This window comes from Spermophilus citellus (genome assembly GCF_964194105.1).
Source record: "Spermophilus citellus genome assembly, chromosome: 4".
Taxonomy (NCBI): Eukaryota; Metazoa; Chordata; class Mammalia; order Rodentia; family Sciuridae; genus Spermophilus; species Spermophilus citellus.
Window position 1 is genome coordinate 228,921,445 of NC_138185.1, and position 10,518 is coordinate 228,931,962.

Genomic DNA, 10,518 nt, shown 5'->3' on the forward strand with positions numbered 1-10,518 from the left:
GCCACCATGACCACAGGGACCCCAGGACAGAGACTCCCGGTGCTGTCTGCACCTGCAGGCTACCTGTGTGGGGACCTCCAGGAGCTCTGTGCTGAGCCCTCTGGAGTCGGGGACTCAAAGTTCTTCATCGCTCTTAGCATGTGTATGTGGGAGGGCAGCGTGGAGCCCCCTGTGGAGGGACAGTGTGCAGGGGCCTCACACGGTTATGCAGGGAGTTCCCATTCCACCAGCACCTCCAGCCTAGGTATGTCCCTAAAGACCCAGAAACAAACGCTGGAATGAAAACTTGTGTGTGAACATTCACAGCAGCACCATGCACAAGGGTCAGAAGGGAGAAGTGACCCAAATGTCCACTGAGGAGGAATGGGGGAACAGGACAAGTCCATCAACATGGTGGAATATTACTCAGCCCTGAAAAAGAATGCAGCTCTGACACATGCTGCAAGTGGGACAGACTTTGAGACATGGGGCTCAGTGAGAGAAGCCGATACAGAGGGTCACTCAGTGTGGACTCTGTGGGCAGGTCCTATCCACAGCAGGCCATCCAGACACAGGCAGTTGGCAGGTGCCAGGGCTGGGCCGAGGACTGGGTCACTGCTGGAGTGCGAGTGCCTTTCAGGGGTAAATAGGCTGTTTGGGAAGTAAAGGCACTGGGCGCCCAGTGCTGTGAAGGCACCTGATGTCTGGCTCTATCCCTAGCAGATGGACTTGTGCACGTCCAGCACAGCTACAGCCCATGCTCAGGATCCTGCTCTCAGTGACCCAGCACCAAGTGGAGGCAGAGAGGCCAACCTCAGAGATACCAGTGTGGCCACATGTTCTGCAGAGTGCAGGTGACTCGTGGGGACCTTGGAGAACACACGGGGCCATTACAAGCTGAAGCTGGGTGACACTGGACATAGCATGGGACAGTCCTGGGGGGAGGGACCACATCCCAGGGCAGCAGCTGCAGAGATGACAGTGAGGTGGCCACATTTATTGTCAGCTGTTAACAGCGGTCAGGCGAGGAGCACCCCGCCAGAGCTGAGCCTGGCCCAACCCCAGGGACGGAGGCCTGGTGTGAGCTGCATTGGAAGGTGGGGTTCCTCAGCCAGTGAAGTGGCAGAACGCAAGGCCTCTCACCCCCAGGCCCATGACCTGCAGGAGGAGAGGGTGGAGGTGAGTCCCTGGGCGCGGCTGAGTCTCCTGGCAGTGCCAGCCATGGCAGTGCCAGCCACGCCAGCTTCCTATACTTCCTGTAAATGTCTCTGTGCACAGCAGGGCACGTGGGGCCTCGGGAGGGCTGTTTTCCAGGTGGACAGATGTCCCCATGGATGTTGCCAAGCATACTCCGGTCCCTGAGGTCAAGATGCGTTACACCTGGCTGAGCAGACGTGGCTGGCAGCCAAGCTGACCCTGGCAGGGAGACCCCACTGACCTTGAAGACGTGTCCTGCCTGCAGCTCCCGCAACAGCTGCTTTGGACTCAGGCTGTCCACTTCAGAGGTCACGCACAAGCCGGGGTAGTCAGCCCCCCCACCCTGGAAGCAGCAGGACATCAACCTGAACACTGGCATCTCCAGGGTGCACAGCCGCATCCCTGTGAATAAAGCTCAGGTACGTCCCTGGAGCCCAGCCACCCACCTGCTGCAGGAACAAAGGTGACCTGACAGTGCCCACTCCCCAGTGGGGTCCTGGGCCTACTGGTTCTGCCTGGCACCTGCAGCACTTGATCCCCAACTCTGCCCTGACTCATGGACTGCAGGGGTCAGCAGGGCCACCTGGAGCCCAGGAGCTGGAGAGGCCAGGCTCCTGGAGGGAGCTGGACACCATTGTAAGAGGTGAGTCCTGTCCACATTTGCACCCCAGAACCTGTGAGTGGGACCTGGTGTGGTAACCGGGTCTCTGCAGAGGTCATTAGTGAAGGGTCCTGAGATGGGCTCCTCCTGGGTCAGGTGGCCCTCATGCAATGGCCGTGATCTCCCAAGACACAGAAGAGGGGACACAGACCCTGAAGATGGGTGACACTGGACAGAGCATGGGGCAGTCCAGGGGGGCACATCCCAGGGCAGCAGCTGCAGAGATGACATTGAGGTGGCCACATTTATTGTCAGCTGTGAACAGAGGTCAGGTGGGGAGTGCCCTGCCAGAGCTGAGCCTGGCCCGACCCCAGGGACGGAGGCCTGGCTTGAGCTGCATTGGAAGGTGGGGTTCCTCAGCCTGTGAAGGAGGAGGAGCCCCTTGGAGACGGAGGCAGAGACTGGACTGAGGGGCCACCAGCCAGGGCCACCTGGAGCCCAGAAGCTGGGAGATGCAGGAGGAGTCTCCTTAGAGCCTGTGCAGGGAGCTCAGCCTGGGACCCTGGTCCAGCCTCCACCCTCCAGGGTGGGACAGGACAAGGTCCTGTGGTTTTCAACGCTGGTTTGTGGTCATTTTCTACATCAGCCCCAGTGTTCCCTACACTGGCCAAGTGCTGAGCGGCCATCCTGGCACTCCCGCCATCTGCACAGGTCGCCCTGTAGCTGGACAAGCATGTGGTGCTGCCTTCCCACTCCTGGACCCTGAACACCATAGCACAGAGCACCCCATGGCCCCTGCTTGACTGACTGCCCTGTGCACACACCTGTGTCAGGGTCCATGCGGATCACCTTGCCTCCCTCAATGCAGGCCACTCAAAGTGTCCCTGTGGTGTCCATGCACAGCCCATCTGGCATTCCTTGCTCTGGCTCCAGCTGGCACACCAGCCATGGGTTTGCTGCGGCAGGACAGAGGCACGTGGCCCCTCACAGCCCAGACCAGGAGGTCATGTTGCATGGCCTCAACCATGGGAGGGAGTTACAGACCTGGTGGTGCATCTGGGACCCCAGGAGGGGACTCGGGAGGATGTGGGGGGACTGGCCACAAAGGCTCCCCCCCGGGGAGGGTGTGGGGGACTGGCTACGGGAGGCCCCACCCAGGGAGGGCTTGTGGTGCTGGCCACGGAGGCCCCTACTCCAGGGAGGATGTGGGGGTCTGGCCACGGAGGACCCCACCTGGGGAGAGTGTGGGTGGCTGGCCATAGAGGCTCCTACCCCAGGGAAGGTATGGGGGACTGGCCATGGAGGCCCATACCTTAGGGAGGGTGTGGGGAACTGGCCATGGAGGCCTTCACCTGGGGAGCGCGTGGGGGACTGGCCAGGGAGGCCCCTACCCAGGCCTCCTGTCTGCACGTTGTAGTCATAGGCCTGCACAGAGTAGACCAGGCTGTCCATGTGGTAGAGAGTGAGGTGGTCCAGGGACCAGTCCAGCCCATTGGGATGCCCAGCTGATCCAGCTGTCTGATCACAGAGTGGTCAGCGTAGAGTGTATACAGGGAGCCCTGCCCCGGCTCCCACACTCCTGGAGCGGACACCTCTGGCATGGTGCCTGAAGAGAGTGGAAGGTCAGTGGGCAGCACCCCAACCTGCCTTGTCCACCCCACACAGACGTGCTGGGCAGAGAGCTGTGGTCACCCTCAGTTGGGGTACAGCAGGCAGGATGGCCCTCAGGCAGCATCTGTGAATGAGCCTCTGTGCTGGGCGAAGGGGGCACCCCAGAGATGTTCTACCTGGGAAGAGGCCTGCTCAGGCAGAGGTGCAGGGCCCTCAGCTGCACGTGAATGGCCTCTGGCCAGCAGCCCTGGCCGCTGCTCCACCCTGGCGGCTTTGACCCTCCCAGGGTCCTCTCTGGGCAGGGACCCAGGAAGAATTACATGAAAGCCGTGGGCTTTGGAGCGGGAGGGAATCTGTGGGCTGCCCAGCACCTGCATAACCTCGGGTGCTGCTTGCCAGCACTGGGGAGAGCTCCTGAGGTCCCCAAAAAGCTGGCACCTGCCATGATGACAGACTCTCCAGGTGGCCTGGGCCACCTTCGGCTAACCGGGCCACAGCCAGTCCTTTCAGCAGCTCACCTGCCTCAAACCTCCCAGTGGGGTCGACCTTCCCATCATTGAACCTGTTGTGGGGCTTGTCATGGTCCAGCCAGGCCGCCCACTCCACCTGCCCCGTCTCCCAGTCCAGGAGGCCAAGGCAGGTACCAGAAGCCACCATGTAGCTGCCTACTGTGCACAGAGCCACACAGCCACCAGAGTCTCCTGGGAGGACAGAGGATACAGGACAGCAGGGTGGCCCAGCTGCTGCTTCTCCAGGAGACAGTGCCACCCCACCCATGGGGCTTCTGCTGGGAGGCACCGTCAGGGCACAGAGCACGGCTCAGCACAGGACCAGTCCTGCTGGGCCTGCGTGGACCACCTCTCTGCGCCCCCCTCCCCACAACGGCCACCACAGGGCCTCTAGATGGGACTGGAGGCTGCTGAGCCTGCCTGCAGGGCCATCAGTGCCAGTGTGAGAGCCGCGGGTGCCCCTGAGTCCTCGGGTAGGACCGCTGGACCTGGGGCAGGCTCCACAGGAGCATACCTGAGGCCAGACACAGACTTTGGGCCAGCCCTGATCTGCAAGGGGGACAGTGGCACTTGCCCTTGGGCAGGGTGAGGGTGAGTGGAGGACGCTCCCAGAGTGCTGCTTTTGCTCCTCAGAAGGCCCACAGGGGTCATCAGCCACACAGGTGTGCAAGTCCCACAGACACAAAGGTAACTCTCAGGTGTGTGAGCCCATAGGGGTCATCAGCCACACAGGTGTGTGAGCTTACAGGGGTCGTCAGCCACATAGGTGTGTAAGCCCCACGGACACAGATACCACCCAGGTGTGTGGGTCCACGCACACACATGAGCCTGGAAAAAGCACAGTCACCCCCACCCTGGCTCCTGAGTCAGGACAGGTGCGTGTGTGGCACAACCCGGGGTCAGAGCCAGGCGTGGGCTCCACACAGCCGCCAGGAGGATGTCAGCGTTTCCAGGACTTTGTCTGGAGAACAGCGAGCCCATCTTTGGTCCATCCTGTACACCAGGACTTCCCACCCCCACGGTCTGTCCTGTGCCCAGGGTGTGACAGCCCACACTCCAGGGGCTCCAGAGCAGGCAGCCAGGTGCTGAGCAAGCAGGTGCCCCGGCTGGGCCCCTGCAACCCTCAGGCCATGAGTGATGCTGGACACCTATGACAAAGGTACCAAGAAGCCCTAGGACCTCAGGGGACACGGGCCATGGGCAGGCAGGACAGCTTCATAGCTAAAGGAGCCCCAGGACCTCAGGGGAATGGGCCCCTGGGCACATAGGATGGTCTCACAGCTCCCTCCCCAGGAACAACTGGAGCTCCAGGGGACCCACACTTCCTCAGGACCACGTTCTGCAGCCCCCAGACCCACATTCTGCAGCCCCCAGACCCACTTCCTCTGGCCCTCCATCTGCAGCCCCATCCCCACTTCCTCTGGCCCTGTCTGCAGACCCCAGGCCCCCTTCCTCAGGACCACGTTCTGCAGCCCCAGACCCACTGTCTGAAGCCCCCAGGCCCACTTCCTCTGGCCCACGGTCTACAGCCCTCAGACCCACTTCCTCTGGCCCTCCATCTGCAGCCCCATCCCCACTTCCTCTGGCCCACAGTCTGCAGCCCCAGGCCCACTTCCTCTGACCCACCATCTGCAGCCCTCAGGCCTACTTCCTCTGACCCACCATCTACAGCCCCCAGGCCTACTTCCTCAGGCCCACAGTCTGTAGCCCCCAGACTCACTTCCTCAGGTCCACTGTCTGCTGGTCCCAGACCTACTTCCTCAGGCCCACTTACTCTGGCCCAACATCTCCAGCCCCCAGACCCACACTTACTGTGGCCCACAGTGTGTAGCCCCAGGCCCACCATCTGCAGCCCCCAGATCCACTTACTCTGGCCCAACGTCTCCAGCCCCCAGACCCACACTTACTGTGACCCACAGTGTATAGCCCCAGGCCCACTTCCTCAGGCCCAACATCTGCAGCCCCCAGGTCCACTTACTCAGGCCTATGGCCTACACCTCCCCAGAGTTGGGTTCCACTGGCACACAGTCCTGGCGTTGATGTCCACATACACCAGCTGCCTGGTCTCCTCTTCCCACACGGGACACTCCCCCATCCTGTACCTCTCCCTGATGACAGTCTCAATCCTGGGGGATGCCATGGCCTGGGAGGATGACAGGGCTGTGAGTGCCCTGTTCCCTGTCCCATTCTCCTGGTCATCGGGTGAGGGCTGCTGGACTATTCAGGCTGGGCGCTCCCAGATGTGTGACACATCCTGTGGTCTCAAGGACAGCCTCTTCTGCTCATGAAGCCTCACCCAGGCAGACATGGCGATGCAGAGAAGGACCCAGCCAAGCCTGTGCCCCTCCTGGCTCCTCTGCCACCTGGCACCCTGCATGAACCAAGATATGGACAGAACATGCAGGTGCCCTGTCACTTGAAGAGGCACTCCCTGGCAAGGTTCCAGGAGTCCCTGTGCCCTTTCCTTCTGGTGGCACAGTGTGCCCACTACTTCTCCACCTTCCAGGACCCCCAGCTACAGCCTGGGAAGCAGGGGCTGCTAAGCTGAGCCACTGTCCAGGTGGGCCCGGCTCAGAGGCTGGGGTGGGGTGCGATCTGCAGGTGGCTGGCTCCCGAGCACACACCCTGGCCACTCTGCCCAGGAGACCTCTCCCCCAGAAGGGCTCACTTCTAATGCTCCTGTTAATTGGGTTGCTGTGCCACGCCTGCCCTTGGTGGGACTCAGTTCACAGGGCCCTTCTTGTTTGGCACCAGGAGGCCCAGCAGCCCAGGGCTCCCATACTGGGGCGGCTCACATGCTCCTCAGCCCTCATCCTGTCCTGCTCCCTCAGCTCCTTGGGACTCCACTGCACTCAGGCTGAAGGGTCCACCAAGTGAGAGCACCAACTGTCTTCCGCCCTCCCCTCCCTCATCCCTCCCTCTGTGCTTCACCAAACCAACAGAGCCCTAGACGGTGGTATGTCACTTGTTCTGTCCTGCAGAGCCAAGGTAGCAGTTGCAGGAGTTGCCCTGTGCTCTCTGCATTGGAGTAGGAGAAGCAGCAGCCCTTAGGACCTTGCTTCCATAGAGAGCCTCCCAGGTCGCGGCCAGAGCCCCACCAGGCATCCCTGAGACTTCCCCTTAGGGCCGACCATTCGGCTCCCCAGCCCTCCTGGGTTCTCACCTCGCACAGGTGCTTCCCTGGGCAGCGAGACACTGTGCTCCTCTCCTACTGCAGAAGAGCACCCTCTTGCAACTGGGAGTCCACAGGGCTCACCCAGGCAGGCTCACAGGGAGCACAGTCTTGGCCCAGCAGGCCTAGAGGGGGCGCTGGGGAGGCACGGGGATCCCTGGGCAGGCAAATGGGGCGCTGGGCAGGGCTCTACCCACAGGCATCCTGTAAAGAACCGACTGCTGATCTCCGAGCTTCACTTGCTGACCCTACCCAGCCTCACACACCTGGCCATGGCACCCAAACTTTCACAGGCACCAGAGTCCCTCCCCGCGTCTTCCTCCGCCCTCCGAGATGGTCTGGGCGTCACTCCCCCAGCCTCCTGTAGGCTCCTTCAGAGGCCTCTGCCCACGTGCCACTCCACTGAGTACAGTGGTGCCAGGGACCCTGCGCTTCTCCTGCCACCACCGCTTTCTGCCAGCAGGATTGCCAGGATACTCCCCAAGGAGAGGATTTTGGCAGGAGGTGCTGCTCTCTTGCAGGCCCACACCAAGGGTTCCTCTGGCTGCAGACAGGGTAGTGGCCTCTATGCAGCCAAGACCTAGCTCTCCCTGAGACACACTGTGGGGGCACAGAGCCCCACACGCCCTTTGCTCCCACATTCCAGGGGCCCTGGCACCAAACCAGTTGTCATGTCCCCGTGACCCCACAACAGGACGCCAGGCACTCACCCTTCTCCACTTCCCTTGGTCCAGCTGTCCTATCTCCAGAATGTTCCTCCTCCACCTGCCAAATGCTAGCCCTTTCCCAGGTCCTGCCTAGATTCCCAGGGCAGCCTCCTTCTGCACCTGGGGCGGATGGTCTCATCTGACTCATGACTTACACACTCCAACCTGGGGATGACTCCCCCATTTGTAGATGAGCACACACCAGCTCCCAGAATAGATTTCTGCCTAACACCCTGCTTGGAAGTCTATCAGGCATCCCACATGGGCTTGCCCATACACCCCTGCTCCCCACCTGGGATTCCTCCCCATGTCCAACCCCAGTGGGCTGAATAGCACCCCAAGTGCACTGGGACCTCGGGATAGGGCTTCTTTTGCATTTATGGTCTCTGCAGATGTAATTCAGTAATGATCTCAAGATGACACCATCCTGGGTAAGGGTGGCCCTATGCAATCGCAGTATGCTCACTAGAGACAGAGAAGGGGACACAGGCACAAAGGAGTAGCACCTGGACACAGAGGCAGAGACTGCAGTGAGGGGCCACCAGCCCAGGGCCACCTGGAGCCCCAGGAGCTGGAGAGGCAGGAGGAGGCTCCCTGGAGCCTATGCAGGGATCTCAGCCTGGGACCCCTGGTCTTGGCCTCTGCCCTCCAGGGCTGGCAGAGGACAAGTTCCTGTGGCTTTCAACTGCTGGTTTGTGGTCATTTCCTACATCAGCCCCAGTGTTCCCCTGCACTGGCCAAGTGCTGAGGGGCCACCTTGGCACTCCCGCCATCTGTAAAGTTCCCCTCTGTAGCTGGACAAGACATGCCTGGAGCCTGGGGAGGTAGCTAAGCCCTATGACCCCTGGTCTCAGCCTTCTGCCCTCTAAGCCTGGAGGAGAAGATCCCACCGGACTGGGAAAATGGTTTAAGCCCCTGTGACACTTTGTTTCTAAGTTCAGGGAATTAACAGGGCCATGAAATTGCATCCAAATTTGGCCCCTCATCCCTGCCTTCGAGATATCCTGTCCACCGGGCTCGTCCCTCCCTCCCCTCTGCTCAACTCTGCAGCTCCCTGGGCCCCAGGGCTCCTTCCTGCCTCCCCTCTGCTCAGCTCTGCAGCTCCCTGGGCCCTGGGGCTCCTCACCCCCCCTCAACTCTGCAGCTCCCTGGGCCCTGGGGCTCCTCACCCCCTCCCCTTTGCTCAGCTCTTCGGATCCCTGGGTTTGGGAGCCTCTTCAACCAGGTCTGCCTGGCACTACCCTCTCCCTGTCTGCTCCCCCAGAGCAGGAGCCTTGTGCGAAGTCAGTGTGAGCCTGTGTCCCCTGCAGTGACTCCTCTGATGTCCTGTTGCCACCCTGCTGGCATGGGGTGGGCTCCCCCACCAGAGCTGGGCTCAGTCACATGGACAGTGTCCAGTTCTCACCCTCCTGGTGACACTCCTTCCTCCCTGTGGGACAGCTGGAGACAGTGTGCTGCACTCGGCCTGCTGGCCCCACATCCCACTTGGCTGTCCAGAGAAGCTGTGGTGGCCCTGGGGCACCTTGGGAGCCGCAATGGCCTGCGTGCTTATGGTGATCCCACCAGGTGATACTCCCTGTGGGAGACCTGCTGGAGTGACTCCCTAGACCCTGACACAGACCTAGGCCCAGGGGTCATACACCTTGCCCCCTGGTGGGCCAGCTGGCTCCCTCTGACCAGGAGCATGAGACCCTGCCCTCCTCTCTTTGGGTCTGTGAGTAGTGGCACTGCTCCATCATGTCTCCTGACTAGGAGTGGCCTCCTCTGGGGCTCAGCTGAATACCCCCTGTCCCAAATCCTTCCTGATGGGGTTGTCGCCCAGGGGCCTTGTGACAGGAAAGCACCATGGGTCTGCCAGAGCCTCAGGTCACCTTGCCTTAGGCTGCTTCTTGGGAGAGGCACAGGGGCAAGGTGGGGTTCAGATTGTGGGTCTGCTTGGGGACAGACTTCTCCCTGAGAGGCTCAGCACTCCTCCATCACCAAATCAGGCAGCCTGGGGACCTGAGCTTCCCTCCTCCTGCACCCAGCACTCCATGTCCCTCATGAGCCCATGCTTGGCCTCAGGGTCCCACAGGAGCACTTTCCTCTCCCATGAGTGACAGGCTGACTTCTTTCCCAGGCTGCGGCCTGAACCTCCACCTGAGCCTTTCCTGAGTGACTCCTGGTCCTGCACAGGGCTCAAAGCACCTCCTGCTCTGGTCCACATAACTGGGGTTAGGATCCTGAAGGGCAGGCCATCCTCAGCAGGGTCTTGGGAAGCTCCTTCCTGTATCTTCCCACCCCTGAGGACCCAAGGCCCCCTGTACCCCTCCTTCCCTCTCCCTGATCACAGCCCCCTGTACCGCTCCCTCCCTGTTCTTCCACACAGGTCCCTGTACCCCTCCCTCCCTCTCCCTGCTCACAGGTCCTTGTACCACTCAAAGGGCCAATGGAGAGAAAAGGTGCACATTTTTTGCAGTCTCTGACTAGCTGTCTGCAAGCCTCCTTAGTCCTTTCATATAACTGCCATGGCTGAGGCCAGCAGAGAGGCTTGAGCTGCTTGTGTCCCTGTATCCTGGGTGACCAAAATCCAGTCATCCAGTGTGCCAATATGTGCTGGTGCCACTCATGCTCTGTGTTCCTTCTTTAGTCCATCCCAGATCAACTCCTTGGTAGTGCGGCCCTAGGTCCTTCATGAGACTCCTTCCCTTCTACACCTTGTTTACTCTCTCAGTAAACTGGCAAGTCCTCCATGGCTCTATG

At 61.0% G+C, this 10,518-nt stretch overlaps 1 pseudogene across 1 annotated transcript; it reads right to left on the reverse strand.

Moving 5' to 3' along the window:
* Positions 1-988: 988 nt before the first annotated feature.
* LOC308648321 (regucalcin-like) lies at positions 989-6,037 on the reverse strand (annotated as a pseudogene). Its single transcript has 5 exons — positions 5,876-6,037; positions 3,907-4,089; positions 3,169-3,383; positions 2,602-2,733; positions 989-1,578 (listed from the first exon to the last, which is right to left on the reverse strand). The product of its transcript is annotated as a regucalcin-like (transcript).
* Positions 6,038-10,518: the final 4,481 nt, after the last annotated feature.